Here is a 12,150-nt window from a genome sequence, read left to right as displayed (position 1 = left end):
AAGACGAAACTTTTGACACCTACGTTGTCTATGTAGGGCAAATATTGACTGAGTTTTAGGGGGGCAAAAAGAAAAAAAAAAAAAAATAATAACTAGAAACGGCTGTTCCTGCGAAACAGCAGTGAGAATGCTGAAAACCTGAATGGGGATAGCTGACCATGCTAAAAAAGCGGAAAATTGTGAACATTTAGTAGAAAGTTATGAGCTGAAGCGCCTGAAAGGTAATTTTGAAAGGGGCTGGAGCTGGACGGATGTATAAAACTACAGAAAAGAGAAGAAAATTTAAAAAAGAGAAATAATTCTGAAGATTTTGAAAATTTAGCAGAAAATTATTTGCTGAAGTTTCAAAAGGCCTGAAATGTATGTTAGAAAGAACCTGCAGCAAGATGAAGGCAGAAAAGTACAGAAAAGAGAAGAAAATGCAAAAGTATGGCAGTTGGAAGGTACTGCTGTGAAAGGTATTTTTGAAAGGACCTGGAGCAAGATGAAGGCAGAAAACAGAAGAAAACAGAAGAAGAGAAGAAGAAAAATGCAAAACAATAAGGGCAAAAATTCAGAAAGATGAGCTGCAGGAAAATGTGAAAATTTTGCAGAAAACCAGTTGCTGAAGTCTGGGTTGAACGAATTTGAAGGTAAAAGGACAACACTGGAATGACTTGAACTTGCTGGAAAAACGTAGCAACCGTTGGTCATTGGCAACAGACATTTCTAACCTAGAATCTAGGTTTCAGGTTCAAGACGGAGGAGAAACTAATCATGTGTGCCTGCACACCCAGTCCTGTTCAGACACTTAATTTAAGATGACATAAAAATAAAAACTTTTAAATTCAATCACGTCACATTACGTGACTTTGTTGGTTGTGCAACTGCAAAAGCTACTTGAACTCAAATTAAAATGATGCTGCAAAAAAAGCTGAACTACAGTATTGTGGGTATTAAAGAAGATCATGCTACATCTAACCAGCGGATCATTTCTTGCAAGTGTGTCAAAGTGGTATTTGTACAGACTGTACCTTTTACTGCCTAAGCCAACATTCCAAACATTCCATATGCTGTTGAAATATGATATTCATATTAATATGCAAATTTTATGAATTTTCATATTAAATCATACACCTTAACTGTTGACACCATATTGAAGAACAGAACTAGGGGATTTTTATGATGTGAATAAATATATGATTACTTAAGGCAAATCATATTTTATCAAGGTGATTTCAGGCAGCCATTTTTTACAAAAACTTCTCCATCCACCATACCTCATCAGACAACTTCATTTTTAACCACTTTAATTACAAGATGGAGGAAAACTTTGAGCAGGTGGAATATCCACACATCTGTGGGCAATGTGGAACAGAAGACAGATTAGAAATATCATATTTTGATTAAAAGTTATGACCATTCTAGTGACTACATGGAAACACGTGGAAACATGGGGGAAACCTACATTTCTCTGCCCCAAAAGTAGCTAGCGCTATGGCTGGATACTCCTCTCGATAACTAAAAAACGTTGGAGTTTCTTCCACAATCGACCGAATTGGCCAAACAAGGCATGTACATTTAGCTTACAGTGTATATAATCTAGCTAGTTAATGTTGTTTTTCTAAGTTTTTTAGAAATCTGCTCAAATCGAGGCTAAACAGTGCTACTAACGTCATTACTGCCTGTCCTGCCGGACACGGCAGAACGCGAGTTTTTTTCTGGAAAAAACTCGCATCACTCCCACAAACAAATTCTTCGTATGTAAAAAGTTTAGACTTTTAATTGACAATATTGACAACACATATTAATAAACTTGTCTTTACTCAGAATATCGTCTCAGATTTCAATTCGAAGCTGTAAATTGAGGAGTCAGGTGGCTGAGCGGTTAGGGAAGCGGGCTAGTAATCCAAAGGTTGCCAGTTCGATTCCCGGTCATGCCAACTGACGTTGTGTCCTTGGGCAAGGCACTTCACCCTACTTGCCTCGGGGAGAATGTCCCTGTACTTACTGTAAGTCGCTCTGGATAAGAGCGTCAGCTAAATGACTAAATGTAAATGTAAATCTAACACTGTAGGCAATCTCCCATGGTCTCCGCTCTGGCTCCGCCTCGAAAAACAATGGCTGCCGTTGCAGACGATACATTTATTTTCCCCCCCCAGTAACCCCTTAACCAATGATATGTACTTTGAGCTTAACTTGTCATGAGTATCTGGCAGTTTTCAGAAATAAAATCGGTGATTGGACGGCAAAGATATTAAGGCGGGTCTTATGGGTCTTTTTCGACCCATATTTGAATGGTCCGGCTAGATAGGGTTAACACCGTAGGCGTGAACAATGCATGCATCTTCATAGTTGTCCATCTGACTTTAGCCGAAGCGAAGCTACAGTAGAGAGAGGATGCATTGGGAGATTTCCTATAGTAAGCTAGATACTGATTCAATTTGAAAACGGAGAATATATTTGAGTAAAGACAAGTTACTTAACATCTGTGTTCAATATCGTCAATTAAAAGTAAAAACATTCCAGTTACGAAGCGTTTGTTCCTAGGATTAATGCCAGCTGCAGCAAACACTTACCCCAGCCCCGGTTTGGCTGTTCGTGACGGTCAGCTATGACAGTCTTGAGCCTCGATTTTTGCACGTTTCTGTGAAACTTGCTAAAATAAAAACGATCTAGCTAGATTATGTACACTTTAAGCTCAATGTACATACCTTGTTTGGCCAATTTGGTCGATTGTGGAAAAGAAGTCGAACCGTTTTTAGTTATGGAGAGCCATCGCGCTAGCTCAACTATAGGAGAGAATAACAGAAATGTAGCTAGAATCCACACCTCAAACAAGTTAACCTAGACGCAAAACTATACGTCCAATCCAAAAAAATAAGGATATTTTCCGAGACCCAAGACTCTGCCGAAACCGGAGATATCCTTTATATGTCTGTGTGGTCAGAAATACAACTCTACCAACAGTTTCAAAAACGTTTACCCAATTCTGCTTTCATGGTGCGTGTCTGTTTGGTTGCCACGGTGATGGCGCAGCTGTGATAGCTAACGAGCTAGGCAGAGAGAAAAACGAACATTTACCTAGCATCCACACCTCGAACAAGTTGACCTAGACGCAAAACTACACGTCCCATCAATAAAATGAGGATATTTTCCGAGACCCAAGACTCTGCCGAAACTAGAGATGTCCTTTATATGTATGTGCGGTCAGAAATATGTCTCTACCGGCAGTTTCGAAATCGTCTTCCTTCTTGCTTTCTCTGACGAATTTTACCCACCTCTCCATTGAAGTTAGTGAGAGAATTTGAAAGGCTGCTCTCGCTTCAAGGCTCATAGCTGAATATCTGTAAATGTGAGCTCTTTAGTAGTTACATTGGCTGAAAGAGGACAATTTTTCCTACATTTTAAGGTATAACTTGTTTCTGTAAGTTTAACTATATGAACGTTAGAGGAATTTGTTTGACAATTTAGTTGAATATCAGAAAAAGAGCAGCCAGCAGTGTGCCACTCTGCTGGCTGCTCATTCATAAAAATCAAGAAGGAGCAAACATTTTAATGTATTTCAAACTGTCATAATTCAAAATTGGCTGAATATTTGAAAAAGCTGAATCATTTGGGAATAGCTGAATGTCTTGTGAACATTTTAAAGGTTGAATGGTGTCTCTAGCTGAAAGTATGCCGAAGTAGTTACGTTTGAAATAGGAGGAAGCTTTTTAATGATTTGAAAGGATTTACCATTACTTTTAATGGGAGAATAATTTTCACAAAAACCTTAATGTCTTAAAAAGTATAAAAGTGAGAAATACCAAAAGTCATAGCCAACATCTCCTGAAGGAGCTGAACGTTTTGATACAAAAATTGTAGGAATCGGTGAAAGTATGCAGAACTAGTTAAAGGCCAAAAAACGGCGGAAGAACTAAGAAGTTGATATAATAATAATAATAAAGAGAAACAGGAAAACAATAGTGAGAATGCTTAACAGCATTCTCACAACTAGAGAGGATACAATTTCTGGGGAAATTGTAGGGTGTGCTTGCTTGCGTCGGTTGCACAGGGGTCTGTATATTTTATATAAAAATGCATCGGGCCTACTTATTATTTATAAAGATTACATAGATTTAAAAGCATCTTTTTTTTGCTGCTCATTTACAACTCAAAATACGAGTGAAGTGTAGCATGAAATATGTCTTCTCATTTCCCCTGCAAGAGGCAGCTGACAGGCTGAATCAAAACGAATACATTTGGCAGACCGGTGTTAAAATGGACCTAATCTCTATGACTTAAACGTCCTTTTAAGTTGTCCCTTCTCGTGATATTTTCAGGCATTTAGCCTACTCATATTGCATTCATTCATTAATAAAGAACCCCCTTTGAAGATTATTCTACAACTTTACCGGCAGAAGATAGAATCGCGATTCAAACAGTACCATCTGCTAACTGAAAATATGCCCCCAAAAACGTAAATAAGCTTGACATTTATTTAGTGGAAAATCGCTCATTCATAAAAAGCTCACTGGTAGCGATCATTGTCAGTAACAACGCAAAATGCGATATAGCCCTGTGTGGAGAAGCTGCCCCGGTAAATTCTACTACTACAGTACAGTACTAGACTACTGCTGTGTTCGTCTTGATAGCGATTGCGTTGGTTGAATTCGATTAAACGTTCCGTTGTACGGTTTAGGCTGAAATTAATTATTTTCATGAACAGATTGACAAAGTTTAGGCTGTGGCAATGAAGTTCAGGTTAGTAGTCAGATAGTTTCCCTTCTGAAAGACTTTTGAGTAAGGGGAGTGCCGAACATGTTCTGTTGCCGTTTGACTTAAACAGCTGAGGAGTTTTTGTTAGCTACTCACACTAGTGTCTCGGGTACAGTAGGCTACAGCGTTGCAGTGAGCTACACTGGTTTGAAACCACAGGTAATGGTAATTTCACCAACAAATCGTTTACTAATTTCAGAATAAATCATACAACGAAAATGTATATGTGAGGAATGTTTATTTTAACGATTGAAAACAGATACATCATAGACCACTGTAGTATGTGTTGCCCGGGCAACACAGGCTAATGTCATGATGCTAATACTTCAGTGAAATAGTAGACTACTGTTTCCGAAAGTAGATGTACTTCCTTAATAATATCAGCTTATATTGTACATTACACATCACAATTGTGTGTCATATCACAAAGTAAAATGAGTAAATAGTTATCACCCTGGCCTCTTTGCTTGTGGCGTTTCTGCAGCTGCCTTGCAGTAAAGCTATAGTTAGCCTAGCTATCCCCCAAGTTAACAGATGCGAAACGAATGTTCTGCCAAAGGTAGTCACGCGTGTTTTCGTGACATTAGTGCAGACCGGTGTAAAAATTGACCTAATCTCTATGATTTAAACGTCATTTTAAGTTTTTCCCTTCTCATGATATTTTCAGGCATTTAGCCTACTCATATTGCATTCATTCATGAATAAACAACCCCTTTGAAGATTATTCTACGACGTTACCCGGCAGTAGAAGATGGAATCGCGATTCAAACGGTACCATCGGCTAACTGAAAATATGCCCCCCAAAACGTAAATAAGCTTGACATTTATTTAGTGGAAAATTGCTCATTCATAAAAAGCTCACTGGTAGCGATCATTGTCAGTAACAACGCAAAATGCGATATAGCCCTGTGTGGAGAAGCTGCCCCGGTAAATTGTACTACTACGGTACAGTACTAGACTACTGCTGTGTTCGTCTTGGTAGCGATTGCGTTGGTTGAATTGGATTTAACGTCCCGTTGTACGGTTTAGGCTGAAATTAATTATTTTCATGAACAGATTGACAACGTTTAGGCTGTGGCAATGAAGTTCAGGTTAGTAGTTAGATAGACTTTTGATTTAAGTAAGGGGAGTGCCGAACATTTTCTGTCGCCGTTTGACTTCCTAAACAGCTGTGTACTGTAGCTAGATGTTTTTGTAGTGTGTCTCGCGTAAGCTACAGCGTTGCAGTGAGCTACACTGTTTTGAAACCACAGGTAATGGTAATTTCACCAACAAATCGTTTTCTAATGTCAGAATAAATCCTACAACGAAAATGTATATGTGAGGAATGTTTATTTTAAGGATTGAAAACAGATAACGCTACATCATAGACCACTGTAGTATGTGTTGCCCGGGAAACACAGGCTAATGTCATGATGCTAATACTTCAGTGAAATAGTAGACTACTGTTTCCGAAAGTAGATGTACTTCCTTAATAATATCAGCTTATATTGTACATTACACATCACAATTGTGTGTCATATCACAAAGTAAAATGAGTAAATAGTTATCACCCTGGCCTCTTTTCTTGTGGCGTGTCTGCAGCTGCCTTGCAGTAAAGCTATAGTTAGCCTAGCTATCCCCCAAGTTAACAGATGCTAAACGAATGTTCTGGCAAAGGTAGTCACGCGTGTTTTCGTGACGTTAGTGACGCAGTGACGTTAGTAACGTCAGTGACTGTGGTTAGCAAATTAGCCACCGTTAGCTTCACTTTTCGCCACAAAAACTTAACTGAAGCTTAAACCATGCAACGGAACGTAAATTCCAATAGAAGCAACTCAATCGCTACCAAGACGAAACTTTTGACACCTACGTTGTCTATGTAGGCCAAATATTGACTGAGTTTTAGGGGGGCAAAAAGAAATAAATAAAAAAATAATAATAATATATATGTGAGAGAACAAAGGTTGTGCTCTCGCCGAAGGCTTGAGCACACCCAATAATATATATGTGAGAGAACAAAGGTTGTGCTCTCGCCGAAGGCTTGAGCACACCCAATTAGTTTATATACAACAATGCAACATTGCAAGGGTGTGGCAAGATTCATTTAGTTGTGTGGGTTGACTTCTACAATAGGCATAAAGTGTAACTGATGTAAACCTTAGTGATCTGCAGTCTATGTGCTGGCTAGCTAGTCAGGATGCGTTAGCATTTCGTTGGACTAGCGTTAGTAGTCACGCTTACAAGTTTGGAAGCGCTGGTTCGATGACAGTGAAAGTTGTTATTTAGTTGGGAACTTAGGTGCAGTGTGATGCATTGGTAATAAAAATGTGAGAACTGTCGAATTAAATTACTTTTCTAGCATAAACAAAGCATTACTAGATGTCCCAGTTTACCTGAAGAATGCTGTCACATAAAACGTTTTTTTTGTTGTTGTTAACAAAGCATTATTTTACACATTTTTGTGTGTTTCAATCAGTGGTTAAACACCATTATGCTACAATAATTATTAACGCTGATTTGCAAGGAATGCAAGAACAGTTACATAGCGAAAACACCTAGACTAACTACTGTAATGTAACCATGCATTCTGGCTATTTTTTCATAAGCTTCCCTTCTAATGCCGACTAACAGCTAGTCTGTAGCTAGCTAGAGTCATTTGCTAAGTAAGGTATGTTGATGTGATATTTGAAACGTATTTAGCTAGCAGTGCACTAGTGGGCCCCTAGTGCAACACAAGAGAAGGTTCATTAAAATGACATGCTGCTACAGTACTAGGTATTTCAGGACATGCTGCTCCTACCGTATTTTTGGTGCGGCGTTTAATCGAGGGCATCGTTTAATTGAAGAAAAACGGTACATCAAACTGTAATTTCATGTGCTCTTGGGGGCCCTCTGGTGGCCACGGGGGCCCTAAGCAGCCGCTTAGTTCGTTTATGCCTTGGGCCGGCCCTGGATCAAATACATAAATAATCACAATAAATATGAACCTTTTAAACCAGCTGATCTGCTGACTGAAGGTTCACCACCAAAGAGAACTCTACTGACAGAGTAGCTGGTGACATGTGGAAAGGAGACACACAAAGGGGAGGAGACCAACAATAACAAACACAATACTGACAAGCTGGGATACCACAGGTGAATTTGTCACACTGGTGATACATGTTTCCTCCCCTCCTCTCCTCTTCCTCCTCCTCTCCTCTTCCTCCTCCCTTGTTCCCTGCATCTCTCTCCAAAGAGCTCATGGACTGGCACATTCACTGACAGACCTACCGAAACGGGCATGCAGGAATGCACACAAACAAGCACCACACATACACAAGCATGACCACACACACAAACACACACTATGCACAGACACATATACACACACAACTACGCACACACGCAAACACACAACACACACACATAAATGCACACATACACAAACACACAAATATGTAGACACTCATACACACACAAACACTACTATACCTGTCTAACAACTTTTGGATTTCATGTAAACGGCAGTCATTACTTAGTTCAGCTCAACACAGAGATATCAGTTGTTCATGTGGTCTTCAACTGTGGACAACTATCTTCATACCTGGGGACATCTGGAACAGGCACAACAAATAACTCAACAGGACATTTAGAAACACACATGGCTTTGAATAGAGGAGTGTCAATGGAAAGGTTGTATGTGATCATGTTTCTCTGCTTCTATGGAGAACTGGAAGGACACAGAGGTAGAGAACTGCTTCCAGAGGAGGATGTCATCCATCAAACGTTCTGTCAGACCTCCAGAAAACACAATTCTTCCACCTGTGTCCCAGTAGACAAAGCTGCCCAGGATCACAGGGTGAGAGGAAGAAGAAGAAAAGAAGCTGGAGGACATTAATCAAGTTAAACTAACGTGTGAGCAGATTGCAGAACACATTGAGGTACAGTACAGTAGGTGTTAGCCAATGCCGTGATCAAAGGGCATTGAATCGATCAGTAAAGATACTGACATTCAAATGAATGAGTCGTTATCTAGTTATGCAGAAGCCTGTTAGTGACCATTCATTTGAATCAGGTGTGTTGGAGCAGGGAAACATCTAAAACGTGCAGGACAGGGGGTACCTGAGGACCAGGGTTGAGAACTACTGCTCAGAGTATATCTCCTGTTTAGGCAGAAGCCACTTTGGTGATTGTGTTTATCTGCAAGGCGTTTTAGCGGTGGAATAGCTGTTCATTCTCCTTCTGAGTAGATGGACAGGGGAGGGCTCTGTGGAGTCAGTACCAATAACTAGTAGCAGCAGCACATGTCCCAGCTCCCTCTGCTGGGATCTAACTCCTCCCACTTAAACACATCTGCTCATTACTACATTAGAATACCGTAGAACCCCTAGATCCAGTCATTACATATAACGCCCCCACAAAGATATTTGAACAGTAATATACTTCCCCCCCCCCCTCCAGCCGACCTCCCGTTAGATATTTAAATACACATGATTAGGCTAAGCCTCCTTTCAAAACACACATACACAGTTTATTGACATGTTGTAGGTATGACATCACCCACCAGTACTGCATCCTAACTTCTCATAGAAGCAGCAGATGACAGAGACCCAGTATGAGGGCCGAGGCCCAACTCCAACACCTTCATACTGGATGTGACTAACATACCTGGAGGATCATCTGTTACCTGAGGGGACTGGTTGACAAGTTAATCAGAACAATAACAACTTAATAATGTGTTCATTTACCAGATGCGTTTATTTAAAGCAACGTACAGGGTGACATGTGAACCTGCAACCTGGGAGTCAAATGCAGATCACCCACCAGGTCATCAACCATCAGATTCCACAGTGAACAGTCTCTATAAATCATCACTTTAACATCCTTCATGAGTGACCTACAGACCAGAGGTGGGATCTTCCTCCTGCATGTTCTACCATCATCATCATCAACATCAACAACCAGATTCAGTGTGAACAGGAATATGAAACCTGACCACTCAGGTGTTCAGAGGAGTGGAACTACAACTACCACACACCTCACTGGGATGACATCACAGATACCAATGATTGGCAGATCTTTACGTCAGGGTATTTGGCATCAGCAGCACCTCCAATAGAGAAATATGGGTAGAGTTTCTCAGTGAAGGAGTCTTTCTGAGTGTGGATGTGAGTCATGTCTTCAGGGTGGTAGAAGGACACCTCCCCCCTGTCCCAGTCCAGCTGAACTCTGACCCTCTGGAGGCTCCTCTTCAGAGGGAGAGTCTTACCCAGGACATCAATGTACTTACCACCCCTCAGAGTTAGACACCAGAATCCAGACTTTGGCGTTGCATTTATCTCCCCCTTCCTGTCTACTGACTCTCTGGCCACACCTATATTCCAGTCAGGATGGTCCCCCACCTCCACCTCCCAGCTGTGCTTCCCTGAGCTGAACCCCTCAGAACCCAGAACATGGGGGTACTTGGTGTTCCTCTCTGGGTTGTCAGGGTGCTGCTGCCATGAGTCTGTGTTTCTAACACTGGTCAGATCATCAGACAGAGAGAGACAGAGAGCTGCAGTGTTGGGGTCCAGAATGACAGGAGTGAAGCTGACCACCCCCCTCATCTTCTCCCACACTCTGAAGGTCAGGTTGCCCAGGTGTTAGGCCACGTCTATCAGCGCTCCTGAGACCAGCTGTGGATCCGGCAGTGTGACCTGGGCTCTGGTGCTGGACTGAATGTGTTTATAGCTGCTGAGAAACGACACCTTCTGTTTCTGCAGCTGCTATTCCACAGCAGAGATGCTGACGGAGAGAGAGGAGATCTGGGCCTGAATCTTCTTCATCTCTCTGGAGATGGTCTTCCCCTTCTCCTCCTCTTCCTCCCTCACAGCTGCCAGTCTGGCCTCCTCTTCCTCTCTCAGGAACCGGTGCAACTTCTCAAACTGCACCCTGATCTGTGTCTCCGTGGTGACCAGCTGCTTCTTAGAGTGCTGCACTACTTCCTGGTACGTCTCCTCCACATGTTTGTATTTGTCCTGCAGAGACTGTAAGTCACCCTTCAGTTTCTCCTTCAGGCTGTGAGTTAGACCCCCCCCCTACCAACACCCCTCTTTATCACTACAGTGAGTTAGACCCCCCCCCTCCCAACACCCCTCTTTATCACTACAGTGAGTTAAATCAAATCAAATCAAATTTATTTGTATAGCCCTTTTTACACGCAAGCATGTCACAGAGGGCTTCACATATGCCCATAGAACTGCCCCTCAACCAACCTAAACCCTCAAGGAAGACAAGGAAAAACTCCCAAAAAACTCTCAACAGGAGAAAAATGGAAGAAACCTTGGGAGGAGCAATTCAGAGAGGGATCCCCTCCTCCAGAGACGGTTGGTGAGAGAGAGGAGCAGAACACAGGCTAAACATAGTCATACAGTGTCGGTGGGTTTTTAAAACACCAAAATCCATTGTTCAACTTTATAGATGTAGGACAGGACCGGGAGACTCGCGACCAGGTCCAGCGTTGGCTGACCGACGACCAGGCAGGTGCTGACAACTCAAACCCCCCACACCACAAGGGATGTGTGTGGGAGGGGACAGAGAGAGGAGAGCAGGGATTAGAGGATGCCAGGAGCAGATAACAGTTACAGTCATAATAGAATGAGATCCCCACCGGTCAAGTGTGGACTGGTGCAGCAATTTAACAGAGCAAAAAAGGGGAATTTGATGCAACCCCACACACCAAGACAGCGACAGCCCCCCCCATTTGGAACATGAAATCTGTTCCAAATGGGACCCCTCCCCCCTCCCAACACCCCTCTTTATCACTCACAGTGAGTTAGACCCCCCCCCCCCTCCCAACACCCCTCTTTATCACTACAGTGAGTTAGACCCCCCCCCTCCCAACACCCCTCTTTATCACTCACAGTGAGTTAGACCCCCCCCCCCCTCCCTACACCCCTCTTTATCACTCACAGTGAGTTAGACCCCCCCCTCCCAACACCCCTCTTTATCACTCACAGTGAGTTAGACCCCCCCCCCCCCTCCCAACACCCCTCTTTATCACTCAGTGAGTTAGACCCCCCCCCCTCCCAACACCCCTCTTTATCACTCACAGTGAGTTAGACCCCCCCCCCCCCCTCCCAACACCCCTCTTTATCACTCAGTGAGTTAGACCCCCCCCCTCCCAACACCCCTCTTTATCACTCACAGTGAGTTAGACCCCCCCCCCCCCCCCCTCCCAACACCCCTCTTTATCAATTCAATTCAACTGGCTTTATTAGCATTATGAAACAAATGTTCATATTGCCAAAGCAACGGTGGAGCCACAGAAACAGTATTCATATCATTACTATGGACATCGGTATACTATTACTATAACAACCAAACATGGCAAATTCAGTTGAAAGATTAAAGCAGGAGAACTTCAACATAACCTTAGGATTGAATACGTAATATATATATATATATATA

General features: G+C 42.2%; 1 protein-coding gene and 1 pseudogene across 7 annotated transcripts in view; both read right to left on the bottom strand.

Moving 5' to 3' along the window:
- Positions 1-12,150, bottom strand: part of LOC136942680 (NACHT, LRR and PYD domains-containing protein 12-like) — a 235,474-nt gene that overhangs the window by 162,280 nt on the left and 61,044 nt on the right. The gene's annotated exons all lie outside the window — the stretch shown is intronic.
- Positions 9,327-12,038, bottom strand: LOC136943248 (E3 ubiquitin-protein ligase TRIM35-like; annotated as a pseudogene).

The sequence above is a fragment of the Osmerus mordax genome, chromosome 5, assembly GCF_038355195.1.
Source record: "Osmerus mordax isolate fOsmMor3 chromosome 5, fOsmMor3.pri, whole genome shotgun sequence".
Taxonomy (NCBI): Eukaryota; Metazoa; Chordata; class Actinopteri; order Osmeriformes; family Osmeridae; genus Osmerus; species Osmerus mordax.
Note: the sequence above shows the minus strand (reverse complement) of the source record. Positions and strands in the feature narration are given on the sequence as shown.